The sequence below is a fragment of the Zea mays genome, chromosome 8, assembly GCF_902167145.1.
Source record: "Zea mays cultivar B73 chromosome 8, Zm-B73-REFERENCE-NAM-5.0, whole genome shotgun sequence".
Classification (NCBI taxonomy): domain Eukaryota; kingdom Viridiplantae; phylum Streptophyta; class Magnoliopsida; order Poales; family Poaceae; genus Zea; species Zea mays.
The window spans coordinates 29,664,839-29,691,088 of NC_050103.1; positions in this window are offsets into that span (position 1 = coordinate 29,664,839).

Genomic DNA, 26,250 nt, shown 5'->3' on the forward strand with positions numbered 1-26,250 from the left:
AGCCTGTGCGTTGCAAGATCAGTCCGGATGGGATAAGAGATTGCCTTATGCGGAGTTTTCCTATAACAACAGTTACCAGGCCAGTTTGAAGATGTCACCATTTCAGGCGCTCTATGGAAGGAGTTGTAGAACTCCGTTGCAATGGGATCAGCCTGGAGAAAAGCAAGTGTTTGGGCCAGACATTTTGCTTGAAGCCGAAGAGAACATCAAGATGGTCCGAGAGAATCTGAAGATAGCGCAATCGAGGCAGCGAAGCTATGCAGACACAAGAAGAAGAGAGCTGAGTTTCGAAGTCGGAGACTTTGTCTATCTGAAAGTGTCACCGATCAGAGGAGTCAGAAGATTCGGAGTGAAAGGCAAGCTAGCACCCCGCTACATTGGTCCGTATCAGATTCTTGCAAGACGTGGAGAAGTGGCCTATCAGCTCAGTTTGCCAGAGAATTTGTCTGCTGTGCATGATGTCTTTCATGTGTCTCAGTTGAAGAAGTGCTTGCGTGTGCCAGAAGAGCAGTTGCCAGTGGAAGGTCTTGAAGTCCAGGAGGACTTGACCTACGTTGAGAAGCCAGTGCAAATCCTTGAGGTTGCAGACATAGTCACCCGAAGGAAGACCATCAGAATGTGCAAAGTCAAATGGAATCACCACTCTGAGGAAGAAGCAACCTGGGAGCGTGAAGATGATCTGATGGCTAAATACCCTGAGCTCTTTGCTAGCCAACCCTGAATCTCGAGGGCGAGATTCTTTTAAGGGGGATAGGTTTGTAACGCCCTGAATTTGGTGGTAGAATTTTTTTTTCTTCTCTTCCCTCACCAAATTCAGGCGTTACTCTTTTCTTTTCTCGTTCTCTCGCTAAACCTTGACCTTTTCCAAAGTTTTAGCGGGATTTGGCATGGAATTCCCGTGTAAAGAAAAACCCTAAATTACTTTATGTTGTTTGATGCACCATGCCGAACCATGCATACTTTTTGATTGATTAAAAATGTGAATGCTTTCATCTAGAGAAAATTAGAAATTAGAAAAAAAGAAAAAGCCTTTTCTTTTTTTCTCTCTTCTTTCTTTCTTTTTCTTCCCTCTCTTCCCTCCCCCTTCTCCCCTATTCAGCCCAGCCCCCCCCCTTCGGCCGGCCCAGCTGGCGGCCCAGCCGCCCCCTCCCCTCTCCCCCCCGCGTGGGCCCCGCGCCGGCCCAGCCGCGCGCCCCCTCCCTCCCCCACTTTGGGCCCAACCGGCCCAACCTCCCCCCACCCCTTTTCCTTTTTCCAAAAATCCCCCCCGCGGGCCCCGCCCGTCATCTCTCTCTCTCTCTCTCCCTCCCTCGCCCTAACCGCCGCCGCCGCCCTCCCCTGCTCGCCCGAGCCACCGCCCCTCCCCGCCCGCCGGTGAGGCTCCCCCTCCTCCCTTCCCTCTCCTTCCTCCCTCTCCTCCCTCCGGCGCCCTCCCCTCATCCGCGCCGCCCGCTCGGCCCCCGGCCCGGCCGCTCGCGCCCCCGCGCCGCCCGGCTCGGCGACCCCGCCCGGCCCGGCCACCCTGTGCCGCCCGCCCGGCCGCGCCCCGCCCTTCCCCGCGCCCCGCGCCCGGCGAGCTCGGCCGCCCGCGCCCTGCCCGCGCCCGGCGAGCTCGGCCGCCCGCGCCTCCGGCGTCCCGTCCGGCCACGCCCTCGCCCGGCCCCGCCGTGCTCCCCTCCAGCGAGCCGCCCTCGCCCGCGCCCCGCCCCGGCCCCGCCGTGCTCCCCTCCGGCGAGCCGCCCTCGCCCGACCCTTCCCCGCCCCGGCCGCCCCTCGCCCGACCTGGCTCCGGCGAGCTCGACCGCCCCTCGCCGCCCCTTCCCCGTCCGCGCCCGCCCCCGGCTCGGCCGCCCACCTCCCGGCGAGCTCAGCCGCCCCCCCGGTTCAACCGCCCCCATGCTCCGGCTCGGCCGCCCGTCCTCGCGCTCGGCCTCGTCCGGCCGTGTCCTCGCTCGCTCGCGCTCGCTTGCCCCAGCGTGCTTGCCCGCCCGCCCCGCCGTGCCTGGCTCGCGTCGTGTCGGCCCCGGCGTAGCCTTGAGTTCGGCCCAGCGTGCCTATGGCGCGCGGCTTTGAGCTCGGCTAGCGCACGACCCCGACGTGCGCACGGTTAGTTTGTGGCGTGTGCAGGCGGCCTCGCGCGCGTGCCCGCGTAGTGCGCGTGCCTTGGCACGACTCGTCGTGCCTCATCTACCCCCTAACCCCCCGTCTCCTATATGCGCTAATCACGTCGTTTATATTAATAAGGTAGGAGTCTCAATTTGGAAATTGGTTACGATAGTTAATTTGTATAGTCAATCGTCTATCTTATTCTATGTTAATCTACTAAAAGTGATCGTGTTTACATTAGTGCATGTAGCTAATCCTTTTATTAGGACCAACTGGGACTAGAGCGCGTGATGTCTAGTCATTCGTTTACCCGTAGTGCCCCTCGAGCATAAGCCTTAACCCCTGCGAAACCTTCCCTCATTTCTTTCTAACCAAGGTAAATCCATTATCGTATGTGGTATTCTATGCATATTTGCTTTACTTGTTCTCTTGTATGGTGTACTGTTGGTTTCCTAATTTCAATGGATGGATGTATGTATGTTTGCACCCGCTTAGAGAACGATCCGGTCGAAGAGCCCGAGGAACTCGCAGGAGAAGCCCCTGAGCAGCAGTCGGTTGGTGGAGGCAAGTGTCCTTTGACCTATCTCTGTCCTATTCATTCTTTAATTCACCTCCCGCTTTACACATTTATGCCTAAGGATTGACTAGCTTTTGTGATCCATGTCCTTGTTTACCTATTTGGGTTGGATTATTATTGTTTAGCTTTATGCTATTGCTCAAACTCTAATCAATGAACATGATGAGATTATCTATGATACGCTGTTTTCCCTTCTCTTATTACGATGTGGTACTTGTGGTCATCAAGGGGGCTCGAGCGGTTTCTCGAGTGCCTCTCCGTAAGGACCTGTTCTATGGATGACCGCCCGGGAAAACAGTGCAACCATGAGGGTGGAATGGGATGCCCTTAGCTGAATAATTAGAGGACCCGGGGTGTAGTTCACTTAGCCGTCGTGCCGTCAATGGGGCTCGGTGTATGCGGCTCGCTCCGCCAAGTTTGGGTTCGCCCCTTGGGGAGGAGTGCGGTGCATTTAGGAAACCTAACGGGTGGCTACAGCCCCGGGGAATCTTTGTAAAGGCTACGTAGTGATGCCCTGCTGGGTCACCTTGGTAGTGATCAATAGAGAGTCATGATCTCCGGGCAGAATGGGAATCACGGCTTGTGGGTAAAGTGCACAACCTCTGCAGAGTGTTTGAAAACTGATATATCAGCCGTGCTCGCGGTTATGAGCGGCCAAGGGAGCTCCAGTGATTAGTGGTACTTGATCAGAGATACTTTGGTTTACAGGTGGTTATGAGATCGATGATTTTGGTTATGACTATGGTGCTGGTAAGTGGTACTCTTTCCGTTTGGAAAGGAGTACGTTTGGGTTAATAACTTGGGTTAATGCTAAAACTTGGCTTTCTACTAGTAAGTAATAATCTGACCAACTAAAAGCAACTGCTTGACTTATCCCCACATATAGCTAGTCCACTACAGCCAAACAGGATACTTGCTGAGTATGTTGATGTGTACTCACCCTTGCTCTACACACCAAACCCCCCATCCCCAGGTTGTCAGCATTGCAACCACTGCTCAGGAGAAGATGAAGCTGTGGAAGGAGACTTCCAGGAGTTCCAAGACTACGACGAGTTCTAGGTGTGGGTTAGCGGCAACCCCCAGTCGGCTGCCTGTGAAGGCCGCGGTTATCTACGTTTCTTTTCCGCACTTTGATTTATTGTAAGGACTATATGGACGTCTCAGACGTATGATGTAATCGACTATTATTTCCCCTTATTAATACTATTTTGAGCACTGTGTGATGATGTCCATGTTATGTAACTGCTGTGTACGTGAATAACTGATCCTGGCACGTACATGGTTCGCATTCGGTTTGCCTTCTAAAACCGGGTGTGACAAAGGGTTGTTAAGAAATTGGCTAGTGAACTAGGGTAGAAAGAACTATAGATACAGGTAACTTTACTTAACCTAACAAGTAAAACTGGATTTTAAGGATCCACTATTAGTAAGCATTTATGCAAACAGAGTCTTTGAATATTGATAAGCCATACCTTGACTTCCAAAGGCCAGCATATCCTTGAGAGTCTTTTATTTTGACGGGTAAGACTTGCGAAAGTACACTTCGTACTCAGGGCTTTGTCCCATGTTGTTTTAGGTGAGGAAGCAGCAAACTTTTGTTGCTTCTGTTCCAAGGTGATACCGAAAGAAGAAAATCAAGACTGAAGCCGCGGGAGGAAGGATCCTCCGTTAAGAAAAACTTTTACTGTTTATCGGGAGGGGTTTTTGCCTCCCAGGTTATGTAATAATAATACTCAGTACTCTTATATTTGTTCTGGTCTGTAATAAATACTACTCTTTCTTACTTTTAAATAAAGTAAGTTATTGTAACTGCTTCCGCATTTTCGTACCTCCGATGTATTGTAATGTCTGCGTGACGGGTGAAACGCTCTTGGGAAAGGTGAGGAATACAGATACCGAACTTGTCAAGTGATCAGGGGCACCTGTAGGGTTGTCTGAGGTCCGTTGGACAAGGACAACTGTAGGTGGGTCTAATGACTTGGGAGGTTCTGTCATAGTGTTAGCCTTCAAAATTAGATAAAACTCACGCTTTGGTTGTTTTTGGCCACAATTGCTGGCCATAAGCCCATTGATCGTGAGTGAGAGTTTTCTATTACTTACCCCACACATGTTTCCTTGACATAAATCACATTATTTGGGTTTTGATGGAGACCATTTATAGGTCTAAAATTTATAGGTGTTAGCCTTACATATTAACAAAAACTCATGTTTCTACATTTTTCGTCAAAAAATGCTAGCCCTATGGCCATTGATCTTGCATGATAGGCCCTTATTACTTACCCCACACATGTTTCCTTGACATAAACCACATTATTTGGTTTTTGGTGGAGGTTGTTTGTCTGTCAAAAATCAATATGTTAGCCTTCGATATTAACAAACACTTACACTTTGGATGTTTTTGGCCAAAAATACTGACCATAAGCTCATTGGTCATGAGTGAGTCTCCTATTACTTAACCCACACATGTTCCCATGAAGTAAACCACATTATTTGGTTTTTGGTGGAGATAATTTATCGGTCAAACATCCATAGATGTTAGCCTTCGATATTAACGAACACTCACGTTTTGGTTGTTTTTGGCCACAAATGCTAGGCATATGCCTAATGATTGTGAGTTAGATTCTCCTATTACTTACCCCACACTTATTTACTTGATATAAACCACATTATTTGGTTTTTAGTGGAGCCACTTTGTCTGTCAAAAATCTATAAGTGTTAGACTTCGATATAAAAGAAAATTCACGCTTTGTCCGTTTTGGCCAAAAATGCTGCCCATATGCCCATTAATCATGTGTGAGACTCTCCTATTACTTACCCCACACTTGTTTCCGTGACGTGAACCACATTATTTGGTTTTTGGTGGAGACATTTCTCGGTCAAAAATCCATAGGTGTTAGCCTTTGATATTAACGAAAACTCACACTTTTGCCGTTTCCAGGCAAAAATGCTGGCCATATGCCCATTGATCATGAGTGAGAGTATCTGTCACACCCGGTTTTGGGAGCAAAAACGAATACATAGCATATGTGTGCTAGGATCCATTTTCCACATATATGTTGACGCCACAAGTGTAATATATTAAAAGACAATGCAATAAAGGAGTAAAGGGAGTAGAGTAACTTTATTACATCATCCAGATCACAGTATCTTAACAAGTATCATTGTCAAAGTACGACATAATTAAACATGGACACTCTTCCACAGGAAGGTGACTCGCGCATCGTTAGACTCAATATTCATCAACGTCATCTGCAATGTCTTCATCATCACCCTCTTATCAAAATATTAGCAAGGGGTGAGCTCACTGTAACACCCGGTTTTAAAGGACAAAGCCGGGTGCATCTCATACATGCGCCAAGAAGACAACATATATAATAACAGAGTGTATAGAGATAAATGTCATAAAACATCAGAGTATTTATTACATAGCGGAAGACTTATTACAAAATAAAGGAATAACCATAAAACGAACTAAGGATCGTCGGCGCCAATGTCGACTGAGAAACGCCACCTAGATCAGATCGAACTCCTCAGTGTTAGGCGGTTCCTCTTCGACCACCTGCTCTTCTCCTGTGGGGGGGGGGGGGTGTGAGACAGCAAGAGTGAGCTCACATATGTTCATAGCTCAACAAGTCGTGGGGAATAATGTGGCATGAACTCACCAAAGGTGGGAGTTCATGAAGTGTAAGGCTGATCAATGAAATAAAGGCTGAGGCTGAGCATTGCTTTTATAAGTTGGTCAAAATTTTATTAGCAATTACTAGGTGTAAGTAAATACCAAACCTTAATGATAATAAAGAACAGTAATAGTAAAATAATCCCAAATGCGATGCAAATGTCAAATTAAATTTAAATTCCATAATTAATCATGTGAGGGTCCGAGCCGCTCTTGACCGTGAGCACGGCTAGTATACTAGTTTTACACTCTGCAGAGGTTGCACATCTTTACCCACAAGCCGTGTTACCCATCTGCCAAGGGGTCATGAATTCCATACACCTCTACCAAGGAAGCGAGGCAGGGTAACACTACGAGGCCTTTACAAAGTTCCACTAGCTTCAGACTACCCGCTACAGTTTATAGGAAGCTCCAGTGCAGGGTTCTTGCCGACCGCCATCGCAGCAAAATCAAACAAGGACCTCCCTACACTGACCACTCCCCTACTGCCCTTGCCCCTTTCGGGTAAGGTAGCCCTCCACTAGCTTTCCTAGTTAATCAGCCAAGAGCGTCCCATTAAACCCTTGTGGTAGCACTGTTTTCCCGGGTGGTCGCTCCATGTTCCCATTAATTTAATGATCTTAACATGAACAGTAATAATAACAAGATAATAACAGAATAATCATAAATGGTGTATCTCCATACCCAATCCACATAAAGCAATAGCAAGTACTACCCAAAAATATTTCAGGGGTGAACAAGGTAAAGAGGTAATCAAAACTGGGGTAACATAAAGGCTCCCATCAAAATTAACCTATGCAGATCACTAAAATTAATAAGAACGTGGCTGGGAAAAGTAAGTGATCAAGGGCACAACTTGCCTTCAATGAGCTCCTGCTCAGCTACTTCTACTTGTTGAACCTCAGATTCCACAGTGGCTTGCTCGTCTACTCGCATCAACACAATACATACATAGTATAGCCAAAATCAACATCACACCAAACAGATGAATAAAATATACAGTAAAAATCTACACATTAAAATGAGAGCATAGGAACTGGAATCACTAAATTTGGAGTTATAGATTTCAAGTTATGAATTTCCTAAGGTTTAATGTGATTAAAATAGGATTAAATGATAAATAATTTTTCTTACTGTTTTCATGCCAAAACAGAGCCACTATATGATAGAGAACATTATTACAAAATTTTAGAAACTGGAATGGAGTGATTTGGACTAAAAATGAATTTTCTATGGATTAAATAAGTTCTAGGAATTGTTTTTATATTAAAAATCTATTTCTGAATTTATTTATTTGATTTTCATGAGCTCAGGACTGGGCGCATAATAAACAAAAGGTCAGGGGCCCTGGCGCAATAAATCCCAAGACTCAGGCTAACCCCGCAGAGGACGGCAGGTTATTTTCCATAAAACGCAGGGGCTCTTTTGTAAAACGGACGAGTGAAGGGGTATCGTGATATATCCACCATCCGATCGAACTCTGGCGGCCCAGATTAGATCGGCGCCTTCGCGAACCGGTACTGGATCGCAGCCGCTGGATCACCCATCGGCGGCCCGGATTCTATAGGCTGAAGGGATATCCCATGGACTATTCTCAACCGTCGACCCCTAGATCTACGTTTACCACCCAACCCCGGCCAAATCGATTCACTAGGTTCAATCACCACCGCTCATTCCTGATCCGACAGTGCACCTACATCGCCCCTGATGACCAAATCCCGACCGCACCCTGCAATATCAACGGCCCACGCCCGCACTGCTTTCCCCACCAGACACGGCAGGCAACATTCCCCACGGCGGCGGCGCCATGAACGGCGCGGTGAATCCGGCCCGACCACGTCTTCCAGCTCGATTGACGGACGCTACGCAAAGAGAGAACGGAGGTGGACACGAGGAGCAAGTACTCACCGACGCTAGCGGCACAGAAGTCGCTGCCCACGCGCGCAGCGGAAGTCAGCGGGTCTACGACGACGGCGAGCAATTCGCGAGCAATCCAGGCCCCATCATGGAAGAACACGTCCCGTCAGCGACCACACTATCCTTCCCAACTTCTTCCCGGCTCTAATCGACGGTAGGATTCAATAATCCGCGGCGAACCAAGCACGGTCGCGTGCTCCTCTCTCTCTCCCACGATTCTCTGTGTCTCGAGTGCTCTGATCCCCGCGGCGAGGCGAGGAGGAAAGAGGTGGTGTCATGTACTAGCGAGGTTTGAGCGCTCCGGTTGATGCGCCCAGGGTTATGGAGATCGAGGTCCGCCGATTCCGGGCGAATTGGTTGCAGGCGTCAGCGCGGAGGTCGGCGAAGTTGTTGACGAGCTAACCGACAGACCGGTCCCACACGTCAGCGGTATATGAGGCTTGCGCGCGCTGCACCAGTCACTAGCGATTGGGCCCAATCGCAAGACACACAAGAGCACACCCCATGCACGGCGAGCGGCTGACTCGTGGGCCCCAGCCATAAGGGTGATGCGGCGCGGTAGAGCGCGCCCCCGATGGGCTAGTGCGGTGTGTTGTTCTGCTGGGCCAAAACGAGTAGAGGCCGGCCCATGAGGCTTTTTATCCTTTTCCTTTTATCTTTTCTTTCTATTTCCTTCATTTCTAAGGTTTAGTTTGAATTTGGATTTTGAATTTGAACATTGTGCAGATTTTTTTTATCCTCCAATCATATTGTGAAATGAAAATACAAATTTCTGGAAATAATAGTATATCATTTATATTTTTATACCCTTTCTCTTCTCCCATTTTCGAAAACCCTAGTTTTAATTTAGGGTTTGATTTAACTTCTAGTATTTATTCTCTTATTATCCTTATTATTATTATTATTTTATTTAATGCACAAACATAAAAACTCCACATGATGCATTTTTTTATCATTTGTTTGAATTAAACTCTAAATTTTGTGTATGCTCTTTTTATGATGCAAATGAGGCACATAAACTTGAGAAGATCTCTATATATTCCTTTTATACAATTTTGAGTATTACAAATCCTACCCCCCTTAAAAATAATCTCGTCCTCGAGATTTAGGAAGGTCTAGGGAAAAAGGTGGGGAAAATCTATACGAAGCTCTTCTTCTCTTTCCCAAGTTGCTTCATCTTCACTGTGGTGGCTCCATTGCACTTTGCACATCTTTATAAACTTATTCCTCGTAACTCGAGTCAAAGTATCCAAAATCTTGATGGGGTACTCAGCATAAGTCAAGTCCTCTTGAACACTAAGGTCCTCCATTGGTAATTGCTCCTCAGGTACCCTGAGACATTTCTTCAGCTGAGATACATGAAAAACATCGTGAACATCTGCAAGATGATCCGGTAACTCCAATTGATATGCAACTTCACCTACTTGCTTTAAGATTAAGAAGGGTCCAATAAAGCGAGGGGACAACTTTCCTTTGACTTTGAATCTCCTCATACCCCGGAGTGGTGACACCTTTAAATAGACATAATCTCCTTCCTTAAACTCAAGTAGTCTTCTCCGGGTGTCTGCATAACTTTTCTGCCTTGACTGTGCAGTTCTCAAATTCTCCCTTATTTGCTGAACTTGCTCCTCTGCTTCCTGTATAATCTCAGGCCCAAACAACTGCCTTTCACCAGTCTGATTCCAATACAAGGGAGTCCTGCACTTCCTGCCATACAAAGCCTCAAACGGAGACATCTTCAAACTAGCCTGATAGCTATTATTGTAAGAGAACTCTGCATAGGGTAGACTCTTATCCCAACTACCACCATGTTTAAGGGCACAAGCTCTTAACATATCCTCAAGCACTTGGTTAGTCCTCTCAGTCTGCCCATCAGTCTGGGGATGGTAAGCCGAACTAAAATTCAATCTTGTATCCAATGACTCGTGCAACTTCTTCCAATATCGAGAGGTAAACTGTGATCCTCGATCTGACACGATCTTCTTTGGCACACCATGCAGGCATACAATCCGTGCCATGTACAACTCTACCAACTTAGCTCCTGAATAAGTGGTCTTCACTGGAATAAAGTGAGCTACTTTAGTTAGCCTGTCCACAATCACCCATATAGAATCATATCCAGCAGACGTGCGGGGTAATCCAACAATGAAGTCCATGCCAATCTCTTCCTATTTCCACTCAGGTATCTTCAGTGGGTGCAATAGTCCGGCTGGCCTCTGGTGTTCAGCTTTAACTCTTTGGCATACATCGCACATAGCCACATGTGCAGCCACATCTCTCTTTAGTCCATACCACCAATACTTTTGCTTCAAATCCTGATGCATCTTAGTACTCCCAGGGTGAATAGAATAAACTGAATCATGTGCCTCCTTCAATATGGTTTCTCGAAGACTATCAATATCGGGAACACAGATCCGATTCTTGAACCATATCGTGCCTTGTTCATCCTCCGTGAACTCCGGGCCTCTACCCTCTGTTATCAGATCCTTGATCTCCTGAATCTTAGCATCACCAATCTGACCTTTACGAATTTCTTGCTCCAAGGTAGGTTCCAATTCAATAGTAACTCCTTCCGTATGTGTAACGATTCCCAGGTTGAGCCTCTCAAAATCTTTTGCTAATTCATCAGGTAGCTGGACAACGAAAGCGGAGTGAACATGCTCCTTCCGACTCAAGGCATCTGCAACCAAATTCGCCTTGCCTGGGTGATAGTGAATCTCCAAGTCATAATCCTTAATGAGCTCCAACCAACGGCGTTGCCTAAGATTGAGATCCTTCTGAGTGAATATGTACTTCAAGCTCTTATGATCCGTGTACACTTGGCACTTAGTTCCCATAATGTAGTGTCTCCAAATCTTAAGCGCATGCACAACGGCAGCCAATTCCAAGTCATGAGTGGGGTAGTTCAATTCATGTTTCCGCAACTGACGAGATGCATAAGCAATCACATGACCTTCTTGCATAAGCACACATCCAAGTCCTTGGCCACATGCATCACAATAAATGTCAAATCCCTTCTGCAGATCTGGCATAATCAATACAGGCGGAGACATCAATCTCTCCTTCAATTGATCAAAACTCTCTTGGCATTTCTCATCCCACTTGAATTCTTTCCCTTTCTCCAAAAGCGAGGTCATAGGCTTGGCAATTTTGGAGAACCCTTCAATAAATCTCCGATAATATCCTGCGAGTCCCAAGAAACTCCGAATCTCAGTAACTGTAGTGGGCACTCTCCACTCCATTATCTCCTTCACTTTAGCAGGATCCACTGCTATTCCTCCATTAGAAATAATATGACCAAGGAATGGCACCTTGTCAATCCAAAACTCGCACTTGCTAAACTTAGCGTAGAGTTGATTATCTCGTAACTTCTGTAGCACCAACCTTAGATGTTGTTCATGATCACTTTCATTCTTAGAATAGATAAGAATATCGTCGATAAACACCACGACGAATCTGTCCAAATACTCCATAAACACTTTGTTCATCAAATTCATGAAATAAGCTGGTGCATTGGTCAATCCAAATGACATAACAATAAACTCATATAATCCATATCGAGTTGAGAAAGCCGTCTTGGGAATATCTGATGGTCTAATCCTCATCTGATGGTAACCGGATCGGAGATCAATCTTCGAGAATACTCTAGCACCTCTCATCTGATCAAATAAATCCTCAATACGGGGTAATGGATACTTGTTCTTCACCATAACATCATTAAGAGATCTATAATCCACACACATTCTTTGTGATCCATCCTTCTTCTGTACAAACAGTACCGGTGCTCCCCACGGTGAGGAACTCGGACGAATGTACCCAGCCTCTTGTAACTCCGTCAACTGCTTCTTCAGTTCCTTCAACTCCTCTACGGACATTCTATATGGCCATTTAGAAATAGGGGCGGTTCCAGGTAGGAGATCAATAACAAACTCAACTTATGTATCTGGTGGCATCTGAAAGTCGCCTAGAGGGGGGGGATAGGCGAAACCTGAAAATTAAAACTTTGTCCCCTAACTAGATCCCTTGATTAATGGTTAGAACAAGATATACAATTATCGGAGTATAAAAACTAAGTCCTTGCTTGTAAAGAGTATTGCTTTCAAATAATGCGGAATTGATAAATCAATACTACTAATAAGTCTATGAGAATAAATCACAAGGGCTTAGATAAGAAGAGTAATGCCACGAGTTCTTTCTTGCAATGTGTTGCCTCACTAAATGAGAATTTAACTTAAGGCAACACCAAATAAGGTTAGCAAAGAATAGTGCAAGGAAAAACTTAGAGTGAGGGAAAACAAACAAATCACAAGCAATAAACACAATGGACACGGGTGATTTGTTTTACCGAGGTTCGGCCCTCGAAGGCCTAGTCCCCGTTGAGGAGTCCACTTAAGGACATGTCTTTTTCAACCCTTTCCCTCTCTCCACCGATCACCCAAGGATCGGCGAGCTCTTCTTCTTCTCAAGGATCACTCTCGATCCCACAAGGACCACCACACTCTTTGGTGTCTCTTGCTAGCTTTTACAAGCCTCCAAAACTTTGGAGGAAGTTCAATGGGAGTCAAAACTCCACGCGCAAATGTACACAAAAATGTAGCACACACTATCTCTCAATGAATCTCACAAGGCGCTAGTGCTAAACTCAAATGAGTAGCTCTCTATTGCTAGTTCTCTCTTTTGTGGCACTTGTGTTTGTTGTAGTGGTCTAAATCTTGTGTATAGGATGGATCAATGAATATATGTGGTTGGGAGGGCTTGAGTATGTCAACTAGATGACTTGGAATGTTGCTTGGGCTCCCACCCTTGAAGTGGCCGGTTGGGGTGGTATATATAGCCCTCAACCACCCATATAGCCGTTGGGGCGCATCTGCCAGAAATTGCACTAGCGGACGGTCCGCGGCTAGGGCCCGGGCGGTCCGCGACCCTCCAACGGTCGATTCTGACATCTTCAACGAATACTTCTGACAGATCAACGGTTAGATCAACGGCTATCTGCCTCGGTGACACCATGCGGACGGTCCGCCCTTGGTCCCGGACGGTCCGCGCCAGCTATATAATTCCTTTTGCTCAACTTGTCACCTTCGGGCTGAACCAGGTCTTCACCTGCGGATTGTCCGTGAATTATAGCCGGACGGTCCGCGCGTTGTAGCTAGTCGGTCCGTGGTTTATTTGGACTATCCTTGATTTATAGTTCCTGGTCCTGGTCGAAGTCAAGGCGGTGTCGCGGACGGTCCGCCGCAAGGGGCCGGACGGTCCGCGCGTGGCCTGATTTTCCAAAAAGCTTCTCCTGTCCGGAATAATCTACGGTATTCCGGACAGTCGATTTAGAATAGTTGTAGATGAACCTTTGGCACCTGTAGAGCATATAATCTAGAGCAAACTAGTTAGTCCAATTATTCGTGTTGGGCAATTCAACCACCAAAATCATTTAGGAAAAGGTTTGAGCCTATTTCCCTTTCAATCTCCCCCTTTTTGGTGATTGATGCCAACACAAACCAAAGCAAATATATAAGTGCAGAATTGAACTAGTTTGCATAAGGTAAGTGCAAAGGTTACTTGGAATTAGACCAATTTACATTTAATGTTTTAGACCATGCTTGCACCAATTGTTTTGTTTTTGCAAACTCTTTTGGAAATTCTTTTCAAAGTGTTTTGCAAAACAGTCAAAGAATAAATGAATAAGATTTTGAGAAGCATTTTCAAGATTTGAAATTTTCTCCCCCTGTTTCAAATGCTTTTCCTTTGACTAAACAAAACTCCCCCTTAATAAAATCCTTCTCTTAGTGTTCAAGAGGGTTTTGTGATGTTTTGAAAATACTACTTTCTCCCCCTTTTGAACACAATAAGATACCAATTTGAAATTTACCAATTGAAAATCATTAGTTTTTAAAACTAGGTGGTGGTGCGGTCCTTTTGCTTTGGGCTAATACTTTCTCCCCCTTTGGCATGAATCGCCAAAAACGGATACTTAGAATGAGATATAAGCCCTTTTAAAGTCTCTAACTACTTTCTCCCCTTTGGCAAATAAAACATGAGTGAAGATTATACCAAAGACGGAGAGACGGCGGGATACCGGCAAAGAGTGGATAATACCAATGGAGTTGAGTGAAAACGATGTCTTTGCCGAATACTCCATTTCCCTTTCAATCTAAGACTTAATACATGAGATGCTCATGAAAACATATTAGTCTTAGCCTTGGCATAAAGAGAGATAAGAAATATGCAAATGTACCAAAGGAAAGAGATATGATTAAAAGGATATGTCAATTAAGCTTAAACAATTCTTATATGATATAGATTGATCCCCCTAAATATGTGCTTTGAGAGGAATACAAATTTTTTGGTCTTAAATGCCAAGTGCACATACTTAGGTTAATGAGATCATATCTATATCATAGAGAATGTGAAGTGCATTGTGTCATAGTATAAGTGTGATGCTCATGACAGTTTATGCACTTATGAAAGCATGTTATAAATATCTCAAGCATTCACCCTTAAGGATTTCAAGGAGGCTTAAGGACCATCCACCTTCTGAACAAAGGCAGCTTATCCTCGTTACAAGGTTAAGCTTTAAGCTCCTTGACAATAAAATTACTTCATCTAGTTTAAACAGAGATGTAAAAAATGAATGTTTGAGAAGTTAAACTAGGTATGTAGCAGGGTTAATGCATGAACATGCTTTCTCTTCCTTTTAAACATGATATGCAATTAATGTAGGAAGATTTTAGGTACATGTATGAATGAGATGGAGTAGTTTTACCCTTTTGTACCTTCACATAGAGATGCTCTCTTCATTGTGCTTGTCCTTAGTCTTAGTCGCTTAAGACCTATACTCAAGACAATGTATGAGAATATTTTGCACAAGAGAGAGTTCTACAACTAGTGATCTTTTTCTAAGTCATTGTTTTTAGATATCAAGTAGATCAGAGATTACATAAATGTATCAAGAATTCTCCTTTTAACTTAGTGCATATCAAGATAGATGTCGATTGAAAATACCAATTGAAATTAAATTGAAATTGCCTGAAGCACTAAGAAGCATAAGTGATAATTGAAGTTATTCAATGATCATACAACAGATGCGATCAAAAGAACAACATAGGCATTAGATTTTCAAACATGCTCATAAATAGGAGAATCTAATAAATATGCTACTTTAACATTGAAAGCTACAATCCTTGATAAAGGTGACATTATTTTATTAAGTTGGATTGAAATGAAGTAGCATGCCTTATGAGAAACTTGTTCTCATACAAGAGACTATATGAGATGGCTAAGATAACGTGCTAGTCTCAACATAATCAAGATATAGAAATGGGCTCCCCCTAAAGATATGCATCAAGAATGAAAGAAATGGGTGAATGCACCCACTTAAAAAGGCAAATAGGGAGAAGCACAATTTATCTTGATCAAGGCTTAAAAGATTTACAATAAACAATTTTTGCCTAGTATTCTCATAATGAAAAGATTTAGAATGCTTACAACCACACCGTTGAATGTTTTGAAGATCTCATTGACTAAGTAGGTGTTGTTGTCCTTGATGTTCTTCCTTTTTCATTTGAGTGTCCTCCCTTTGTAGTTGTCTCTTTTTCCTTTCAAACTTATTGAAAAATACTCAAGAGAGATGTTAATAGTGCAAGGGAGTATATGATGAATGATGATTTCTTTTAGATATGAAATAAACACAATTCATCATCCAATATTCACATATACTTGAAGTAAATTTCTTAATGTTAGCGCACATGCACCTTTTAAACATTTTGATCAATCATAGAAAATTTACTTCTTCATATTGAATTTATTGATCATTATTTAGAAGCAAATCAATATGAGAACAAATATAGCAAAGGCATGAAATAGATTCTAATGGACAAATGCATTTTGTGAGAATAAGATTGAATGCACATCTATCCGACTTTGGTCCAATAAAGAATCTATTCTTCTCATAGATATAATTAGAGTAAACAATTATTGATGGGAACTATATTTGATTAAGAGGATGAGTTCCCATACCTTTGCTTTTACCTTTCTTCCTTTGGGTGAAGATCAACCCTTTGAGGCTTGTGGCATTAAACTTGCACTTACTTTCTTGTAGATTTTCATAAGTAAACTCAAGAGAAAAGTTAGTAGCAACATAAGCACTAGTTTTCCTTTCTGTAATCATTTTTGATAAGGAATGAAAAGTGGATTACTAAAGTATGGAAACTTTATAATATGAACTAGATTATTCCTTAGAAGAATGCTCAGTTTTATTTTATGGAATAAGCATAGCTAGTTCTTTTTTTTTAAATTATGGGAATAAATCTAATTCATAATATGGAGAGCGATAGATGAAGAAGAATCATATCAAATATAAGCAAGAAGCAAAACAACATAAATCATTGGATTGACTTTTCCTTTTATGTTAAATTACGCATCTCCAAAGAGAAACATATTCTCTAATAGTGAGACTACATGGGTTACTTAGATAAAAGCATTAGTCTCACTTTTCTAGTTATAGAGAGAATCTTTCTTTTGTAGGTGTCGTAGGGATTTGAATTCCTTACATGACACCCTATTCTTTTAGGAACTTGGAATATCTCTCTACATCTAGAATCATGGCAATAATAAGATAATAAGTGTAAAACATGCCATGAGTTGCTTAATAATTTTAGAACATGTAGATTGCCATAGTATAAGAATGATGAATATACAAACTGCCATATGGGAGGAATTTCTTCAAGGAAGGGTGACATAATTTTAAGAGCATTTTAAGTGCTTCCTTTTTCTATGTGACTACACAAGACACATAAGAAATGCTATTCTAAAATACTTGTACTTTAAAAGCATAAATGTTACCATCCTTTGACTTTCCTCCAAGTTGTAGGCCTTGACCTTTTGGCATAGGATGATTCTTTATTTCCTACAACATCAACACTTTCCTCGAGATGATATGAGTTTAAGATATAACAATTCAAAATAACCTTGGGTCAATCTTGAGTATAGATCATTAAAGATTGATAACTTGAGTTAATAAAAATTGAATTGACTCTCTCAAGCATCCCAAAGCTTCATATCATCTCTTCCTCCTACAAAGCTTGTCAAGCACATTTTGGTACCCATCGCTTGATGGGTCCGTCAAGGTTAGTAAACAAAGATCTAGGAACCCAAGAGTCCTTTGTGTTAGCACTTGGTAAACTCATTACCTTTCCAACACAAGTTTCAATTTTGGGTTGCCTAGCTACATGATAAACAATTGACAAGTTAGGAGTGGGATTGTTACCAATGGGACAATCCTTGCATTGATGTCCCTTTTCCCGGCAAGTGTAGCAAAGGCGTTTTCCAAGTTTTGAAGATTTATTCTTTCCTTGTTTTTTGCTCGCTACATGGTTAGTAAAAACTTTCTTTTCTAACCCTATGCCTTTTTGTTTTAAATGGGGACAAGATTTAATAAAGTGTCCCTTCTTTGAACATTTAAAACAAAGTTTATTATCCTTGTTGATAATCAAGCCACTTTTAATATAGGGACATGATCTAATCATGTGCCCCTTTTCAAAGCATTCACTACACTTCTTATTTTCATTTGTATGAAGTGTAACTTGATTATTACCTTGGATGTTACCTTTTATGGAGGCATGGTTGAGGCTTTTGGAAGAGGTATTGATTTTCTTCTTTTGTTCCCTCCTCTTGGCAATCCTCAAGTCCTTGATATTTTCTTCAAGGGATTTTATGCATGCCACGGTTGTTCCCATCTCAAGCTTCTTCACCATGTGATCACGGTTATCTTGAGAAGGTTGAGCAATGCACTTCCCTTTAAGTTGTGTCAAGCTCATCTTTAGCCTCTCATTTTCTTCCTTGAGCTTTTGATATGTATCATCTTTTGTTCCTGCAAATTCTAGCTCAAAGGAGGGTTTGCTTGTCGACGAACAACAAGCATAAGCACATGGTAATATAGTATCAATTTGAATACATGTGCATGAGTGAGGTTGTTGAGATTTTAAATTTTCTATCACAACCTCATGAGCAATGTTTAATATGATATGATCATCCATAAGATTTTCATGAGAACATAGAATCATATCATATTTTTCTTGAAAAGCTAGTTTTTCAATTTTTAGCTTTTCTGCTTGGTCCTTAAGCAAGGTATTCCTATTTACTAATTGAGCGATACAATGTAAAGCATTATCTTGCTCAATTGAAATAGTTTCATACCTTTGGACCAAATCAACATGAGAGCACTTTAGCTCATCAAGTTCTTTAGTCAACTCGTCAAATTGTAGCATTTTAATGGAGAGAACATCTTCTAGCCTTTGACGAGCTTCGCTTTGCTCTCTCGCTCTTTCTAGAAGTTTGAGCATGACCGCCTTATCTTCTTGGCTTAGGCGAGCGTAGAGTTGCATGAAGCTTCTTTCTTCCTCCTCATCCTCGTTTGTGCTTCCACTATCATTTTCATTAGCCACACAACATATGTGGGAATCGAAATGGGAAGACAAACCTTTTGGAGAGGTGGGTTCATCGTTTGGTCTCCATCGTTCATTTTCTTCTTCTTCCTTGCAAGGGTTAGTATCACAAGGACCAAAGGAAGTAGAAGCACAAAATGAACTAACATGTTTGGACTTATCAAATTTAGTTTTAATTCTAGTCCAAATATCATGCACATCACAAATAGGTTTATCATATTTTATTATGAAGGCATGATAATCTTCTTTGCTAAGGGATTTGCTTAAGATGTCATAAGCTAGATAGTTTAAGCGAATACATCTTAAATCTTCTTCGGAGGCATTTTCCCTAGCATAGTTAGGAGGAATAATACTCTTGTCTAAAATTTGTTCTAATTGTGGATCTACGGTTCTAAAGGCATTTATAACCCTAGTAGACCAAGAATCATAATTAGAACAATCGGAAAGTAATATTTCAAGAGTTACCTCATTGATCTCCTTCGGAGTTGTCTTCTTGTTCTTTTGGGATCTTCTACGAGCCATCACTTCGAGTTGTTAGACTCAATATGAAGTGCCTAGCTCCGATACCAATTGAAAGTCGCCTAGAGGGGGGGGGGATAGGCGAAACCTGAAAATTAAAACTTTGTCCCCTAACTAGATCCCTTGATTAATGGTTAGAACAAGATATACAATTATCGGAGTATAAAAACTAAGTCCTTGCTTGTAAAGAGTATTGCTTTCAAATAATGCGGAATTGATAAATCAATACTACTAATAAGTCTATGAGAATAAATCACAAGGGCTTAGATAAGAAGAGTAATGCCACGAGTTCTTTCTTGCAATGTGTTGCCTCACTAAATGAGAATTTAACTTAAGGCAACACCAAATAAGGTTAGCAAAGAATAGTGCAAGGAAAAACTTAGAGTGAGGGAAAACAAACAAATCACAAGCAATAAACACAATGGACACGGGTGATTTGTTTTACCGAGGTTCGGCCCTCGAAGGCCTAGTCCCCGTTGAGGAGTCCACTTAAGGACAGGTCTTTTTCAACCCTTTCCCTCTCTCCACCGATCACCCAAGGATCGGCGAGCTCTTCTTCTTCTCAAGGATCACTCTCGATCCCACAAGGACCACCACACTCTTTGGTGTCTCTTGCTAGCTTTTACAAGCCTCCAAAACTTTGGAGGAAGTTCAATGGGAGTCAAAACTCCATGCGCAAATGTACACAAAAATGTAGCACACACTATCTCTCAATGAATCTCACAAGGCGCTAGTGCTAAACTCAAATGAGTAGCCCTCTATTGCTAGTTCTCTCTTTTGTGGCACTTGTGTTTGTTGTAGTGGTCTAAATCTTGTGTATAGGATGGATCAATGAATATATGTGGTTGGGAGGGCTTGAGTATGTCAACTAGATGACTTGGAATGTTGCTTGGGCTCCCACCCTTGAAGTGGCCGGTTGGGTGGTATATATAGCCCTCAACCACCCATATAGCCGTTGGGGCGCATCTGCCAGAAATTGCACTGGCGGACGGTCCGCGGCTAGGGCCCGGACGGTCCGCGACCCTCCAACGGTCGATTCTGACATCTTCAACGGATACTTCTGACAGATCAACGGTTAGATCAACGGCTATCTGCCTCGGTGACACCATGCGGACGGTCCGCCCTTGGTCCCGGACGGTCCGCGCCAGCTATATAATTCCTTTTGCTCAACTTGTCACCTTCGGGCTGAACCAGGTCTTCACCTGCGGACTGTCCGTGAATTATAGCTGGACGGTCCGCGCGTTGTAGCTAGACGGTCCGTGGTTTATTTGGACTATCCTTGATTTATAGTTCCTGGTCCTGGTCGAAGTCAAGGCGGTGTCGCGGACGGTCCGCCGCAAGGGCCCGGACGGTCCGCGCGTGGCCTGATTTTCCAAAAAGCTTCTCCTGTCCGGAATAATCTACGGTATTCCGGACAGTCGATTTAGAATAGTTGTAGATGAACCTTTGGCACCTGTAGAGCATATAATCTAGAGCAAACTAGTTAGTCCAATTATTCGTGTTGGGCAATTCAACCACCAAAATCATTTAGGAAAAGGTTTGAGCCTATTTCCCTTTCAGCATCCCTGGTAACTCCTCTTGAAAGACATCTGGAAAATCCTTAACCAAACGGATGTTGTCACCAACAAACTTCCCATCGACTAAGAATGTTGCTAGTTTGGTGGCGGTAGTTACTGCAATTCCATCTTCAAATCTTTCTACTTTGGAACTGGTGAGTTCTATGGTTCCCTTAGCACACTGTATAAACTGACTTTACCTTTCTTAACCATGACATACCAAGGATCACATCTATAGTGTTCTCTTCTAACACTGTAGGGGTAGCCCATCTCGGTTAGAAACACAGGGTAAGAAAGAAGGATTGTAGACAAGGCAAGTAATTATGAGGAATGTTACTTTGGGGATTTATTAGCTAAGCAGATTAATGTTTTACCTACTAAAGCTAATTCAAAATCTTATGGTGGTACATGCTAAGATGCCCGACTATAATGTTTTAATCAATCAAACAAGCAAATCAAGCATTTATCATCAGAACAATCAATCAACATTTTTTTTAAAATAGAGAAAATAGTTTTATTTTCATCTTAGGTTCCATATCTCTTAAAAATGTCATAAGGGTAGGGATTCCAAGGTGTGAAATCCATCTTGTCTTAGAGTAGAAAAGGTAAGAATGATCAGAGTAGAACAGTAGAAGGTGAGACAGGATCAAGATAAGTATAGAATGAATCAGAGTAAGGTAAGTGTAGAATGAATCAGAATAAGATAAGTAGGTAAGGGATTTGTCCATTTCTATCTAGATTTCGTCCTACAGTCAACATTTCCTCTGATACCACTTCTGTAACACCCGGTTTTAAAGGACAAAGCCGGGTGCATCTCATACATGCGCCAAGAAGACAACATATATAATAACAGAGTGTATAGAGATAAATGTCATAAAACATCAGAGTATTTATTACATAGCGGAAGACTTATTACAAAATAAAGGAATAACCATAAAACGAACTAAGGATCGTCGGCGCCAATGTCGACTGAGAAACGCCACCTAGATCAGATCGAACTCCTCAGTGTTAGGCGGCTCCTCTTCGACCACCTGCTCTTCTCCTGTGGGGGGGGGTGTGAGACAGCAAGAGTGAGCTCACATACGTTCATAGCTCAACAAGTCGTGGGGAATAATGTGGCATGAACTCACCAAAGGTGGGAGTTCATGAAGTGTAAGGCTGATCAATGAAATAAAGGCTGAGGCTGAGCATTGCTTTTATAAGTTGGTCAAAATTTTATTAGCAATTACTAGGTGTAAGTAAATACCAAACCTTAATGATAATAAAGAACAATAATAGTAAAATAATCCCAAATGCGATGCAAATGTCAAATTAAATTTAAATTCCATAATTAATCATGTGAGGGTCCGAGCCGCTCTTGACCGTGAGCACGGCTAGTATACTAGTTTTACACTCTGCAGAGGTTGCGCATCTTTACCCACAAGCCGTGTTACCCATCTGCCAAGGGGTCATGAATTCCATACACCTCTACCAAGGAAGCGAGGCAGGGTAACACTACGAGGCCTTTACAAAGTTCCACTAGCTTCAGACTACCCGCTACAGTTTATAGGAAGCTCCAGTGCAGGGTTCTTGCCGACCGCCATCGCAGCAAAATCAAACAAGGACCTCCCTACACTGACCACTCCCCTACTGCCCTTGCCCCTTTCGGGTAAGGTAGCCCTCCACTAGCTTTCCTAGTTAATCAGCCAAGGGCGTCCCATTAAACCCTTGTGGTAGCACTGTTTTCCCGGGTGGTCGCTCCATGTTCCCATTAATTTAATGATCTTAACATGAACAGTAATAATAACAAGATAATAACAGAATAATCATAAATGGTGTATCTCCATACCCAATCCACATAAAGCAATAGCAAGTACTACCCAAAAATATTTCAGGGGTGAACAAGGTATAGAGGTAATCAAAACTGGGGTAACATAAAGGCTTCCATCAAAATTAACCTATGCAGATCATTAAAATTAATAAGAACGTGGCTGGGAAAAGTGATCAAGGGCACAACTTGCCTTCAATGAGCTCCTGCTCAGCTACTTCTACTTGTTGAACCTCAGATTCCACAGTGGCTTGCTCGTCTACTCGCATCAACACAATACATACATAGTATAGCCAAAATCAACATCACACCAAACAGATGAATAAAATATACAGTAAAAATCTACACATTAAAATGAGAGCATAGGAACTGGAATCACTAAATTTGGAGTTATAGATTTCAAGTTATGAATTTCCTAAGGTTTAATGTGATTAAAATAGGATTAAATGATAAATAATTTTTCTTACTGTTTTCATGCCAAAACAGAGCCACTATATGATAGAGAACATTATTACAAAATTTTAGAAACTGGAATGGAGTGATTTGGACTAAAAATGAATTTTCTATGGATTAAATAAGTTCTAGAAATTGTTTTTATATTAAAAATCTATTTCTGAATTTATTTATTTGATTTTCATGAGCTCAGGACTGGGCGCATAATAAACAAAAGGTCAGGGGCCCTGGCGCAATAAATCCCAAGACTCAGGCTAACCCCGCAGAGGACGGCGGGTTATTTTCCATAAAACGCAGGGGCTCTTTTGTAAAACGAACGAGTGAAGGGGTATCGTGATATATCCACCATCCGATCGAACTCTGGCGGCCCAGATTAGATCGGCGCCTTCGCGAACCGGTACTGGATCGCAGCCGCTGGATCACCCATCGGCGGCCCGGATTCTATAGGCTGAAGGGATATCCCATGGACTATTCTCGACCGTCGACCCCTAGATCTACGGTTACCACCCAACCCCGGCCAAATCGATTCACTAGGTTCAATCACCACCGCTCATTCCTGATCCGACAGTGCACCTACATCGCCCCTGATGACCAAATCCCGACCGCTCCCTGCAGTATCAACGGCCCACGCCCGCACTGCTTTCCCCACCAGACACGGCAGGCAACATTCCCCACGGCGGCGGCGCCATGAACGGCGCGGTGAATCCGGCCCGACCATGTCTGCCAGCTCGATTGACGGACGCTACGCAAAGAGAGAACGGAGGTGGACACGAGGAGCAAGTACTCACCGACGCTAGCGGCACAGAAGTCGCTGCCCACGCGCGCAGCGGAAGTCAGCGGGTCTACGACGACGGCGAGCAATTCGCGAGCAATCCAGGCCCCATCATGGAAGAACACGTCCCGTCAGCGACCGCACTATCCTTCCCAACTTCTTCCCGGCTCTAATCGACGGTAGGATTCAATAATCCGCGGCGAACCAAGCACGGTCGCGTGCTCCTCTCTCTCTCCCACGATTCTCTGTGTCTCGAGTGCTCTGATCCCCGCGGCGAGGCGAGGACGAAAGAGGTGGTGTCATGTACTAGCGAGGTTTGAGCGCTCCGGTTGATGCGCCCAGGGTTATGGAGATCGAGGTCCGCCGATTCCGGGCGAATTGGTTGCAGGCGTCAGCGCGGAGGTCGGCGAAGTTGTTGACGAGCTAACCGACAGACCGGTCCCACACGTCAGTGGTATATGAGGCTTGCGCGCGCTGCACCAGTCACTAGCGATCGGGCCCAATCGCAAGACACACAAGAGCACACCCCATGCACGGCGAGCGGCTGACTCGTGGGCCCCAGCCATAAGGGTGATGCGGCGCGGTAGAGCGCGCCCCCGATGGGCTAGTGCGGTGTGTTGTTCTGCTGGGCCAAAACGAGTAGAGGCTGGCCCATGAGGCTTTTTATCCTTTTCCTTTTATCTTTTCTTTCTATTTCCTTCATTTCTAAGGTTTAGTTTGAATTTGGATTTTGAATTTGAACATTGTGCAGATTTTTTTTATCCTCCAATCATATTGTGAAATGAAAATACAAATTTCTGGAAATAATATTATATCATTTATATTTTTATACCCTTTCTCTTCTCCCATTTTCGAAAACCCTAGTTTTAATTTAGGGTTTGATTTAACTTCTAGTATTTATTCTCTTATTATCCTTATTATTATTTTATTTAATGCACAAACATAAAAACTCCACATGATGCATTTTTTTATCATTTGTTTGAATTAAACTCTAAATTTTGTGTATGCTCTTTTTATGATGCAAATGAGGCACATAAACTTGAGAAGATCTCTATATATTCCTTTTATACATTTTTGAGTATTACACTCACTTATGGTCGGGGCTCAGCAAGTGGGAGGAATACTGCAAAGTTAACAAGGTAGGCTATGGATAAGCGGTAAGCATTTTAGTTGATCAATATTTTATTAGCAACGCCCGACTTACTAATTGTAAATGTATCCCAAAATTCCCAATTAAACATAAGAACCGAATTATATCAAAAACACTTAAGTGAAACCACTTAAGAAAACCATTTGTGAATCATCAGATTACAATTTATTTTCCATCTTTAAGTTCAATTATCATGTGAGGGTCCATGCTGCTCTTAACCATGAGCACAGCTGATATATCAGTTTTACACTCTACAGACGTTGTACAACTTTACCCACAAGCCGTGTATCCCATCTACCCTGGGTTGATCGGACCCGTAAACACTTCCTAGGTGAATGGCTAGGGATCCACTATGAGGCTTTCACAAAATATCCTTAGTACATATCCACCCGCTAAGGTTTCCACGACAGTATTGATGGCCCTCTGGGTGAGGTAACTTAGCCAAGACTACCACCTCATGTTAACCTGAGCTGCCACCAAACCACTGCCGCCCCATCTTGCCCATCTTTCAGGTAGGGTTGCTAAGCACTAAGTCTATAGAGCTAATTACCAAAGCCAGAGCCATTATAGCACTCATGGTTGCACTGTTATCCTAGGTGGACACTCCATGTTCCATTTAATACAAAATGATCTTGTTTAACCATCGGGTTAACATCATAATATAAATTTCATTTCCGGAACATTAGTATCATTAACGAGTGACATCATAATTATCAAGTTGAGCGGTAGCACAAATTGCCAAGCATAGTATTTATCCCAGGGTAAATCAAGGAATATGGTTGGTATTTCTAGGAAACCCTATTTAGGAAAATCCCATCAAATTATGAAAATATCCGAAAAGTAAACATTATTATATGCATTACTTGGGTGCAAATAGAAATGCAGAGGGAGAATCCACTTGCTTTGCTCGAACGTGTCCTGCGGGTCGTCCTCGAACGAGTTGGGTTCGTCTAGCTCACAGTCAGCTTTTAACATCGATTCACATATCATACATACAAAAGAATAAATACGCCAAATAAATAAACATACACCATTACATGGGTAACCGTCACACCCAATTTTGGAAGGCAAACCGAATGCGAACCATGTACGTGCTAGGATCAGAAACTCACGTACACAACGATTACATAATTGGACATCATCACACATTGCTCAAATTAAATAGCGGAAAGGTACTTTATTACATCAAGATGTCCAAGACATCCACAGAGTCATTACTTAACAAGGTCATTAACATTATCAAAGTACGGAAATACAAAACGTAGCGATATGGCCTTC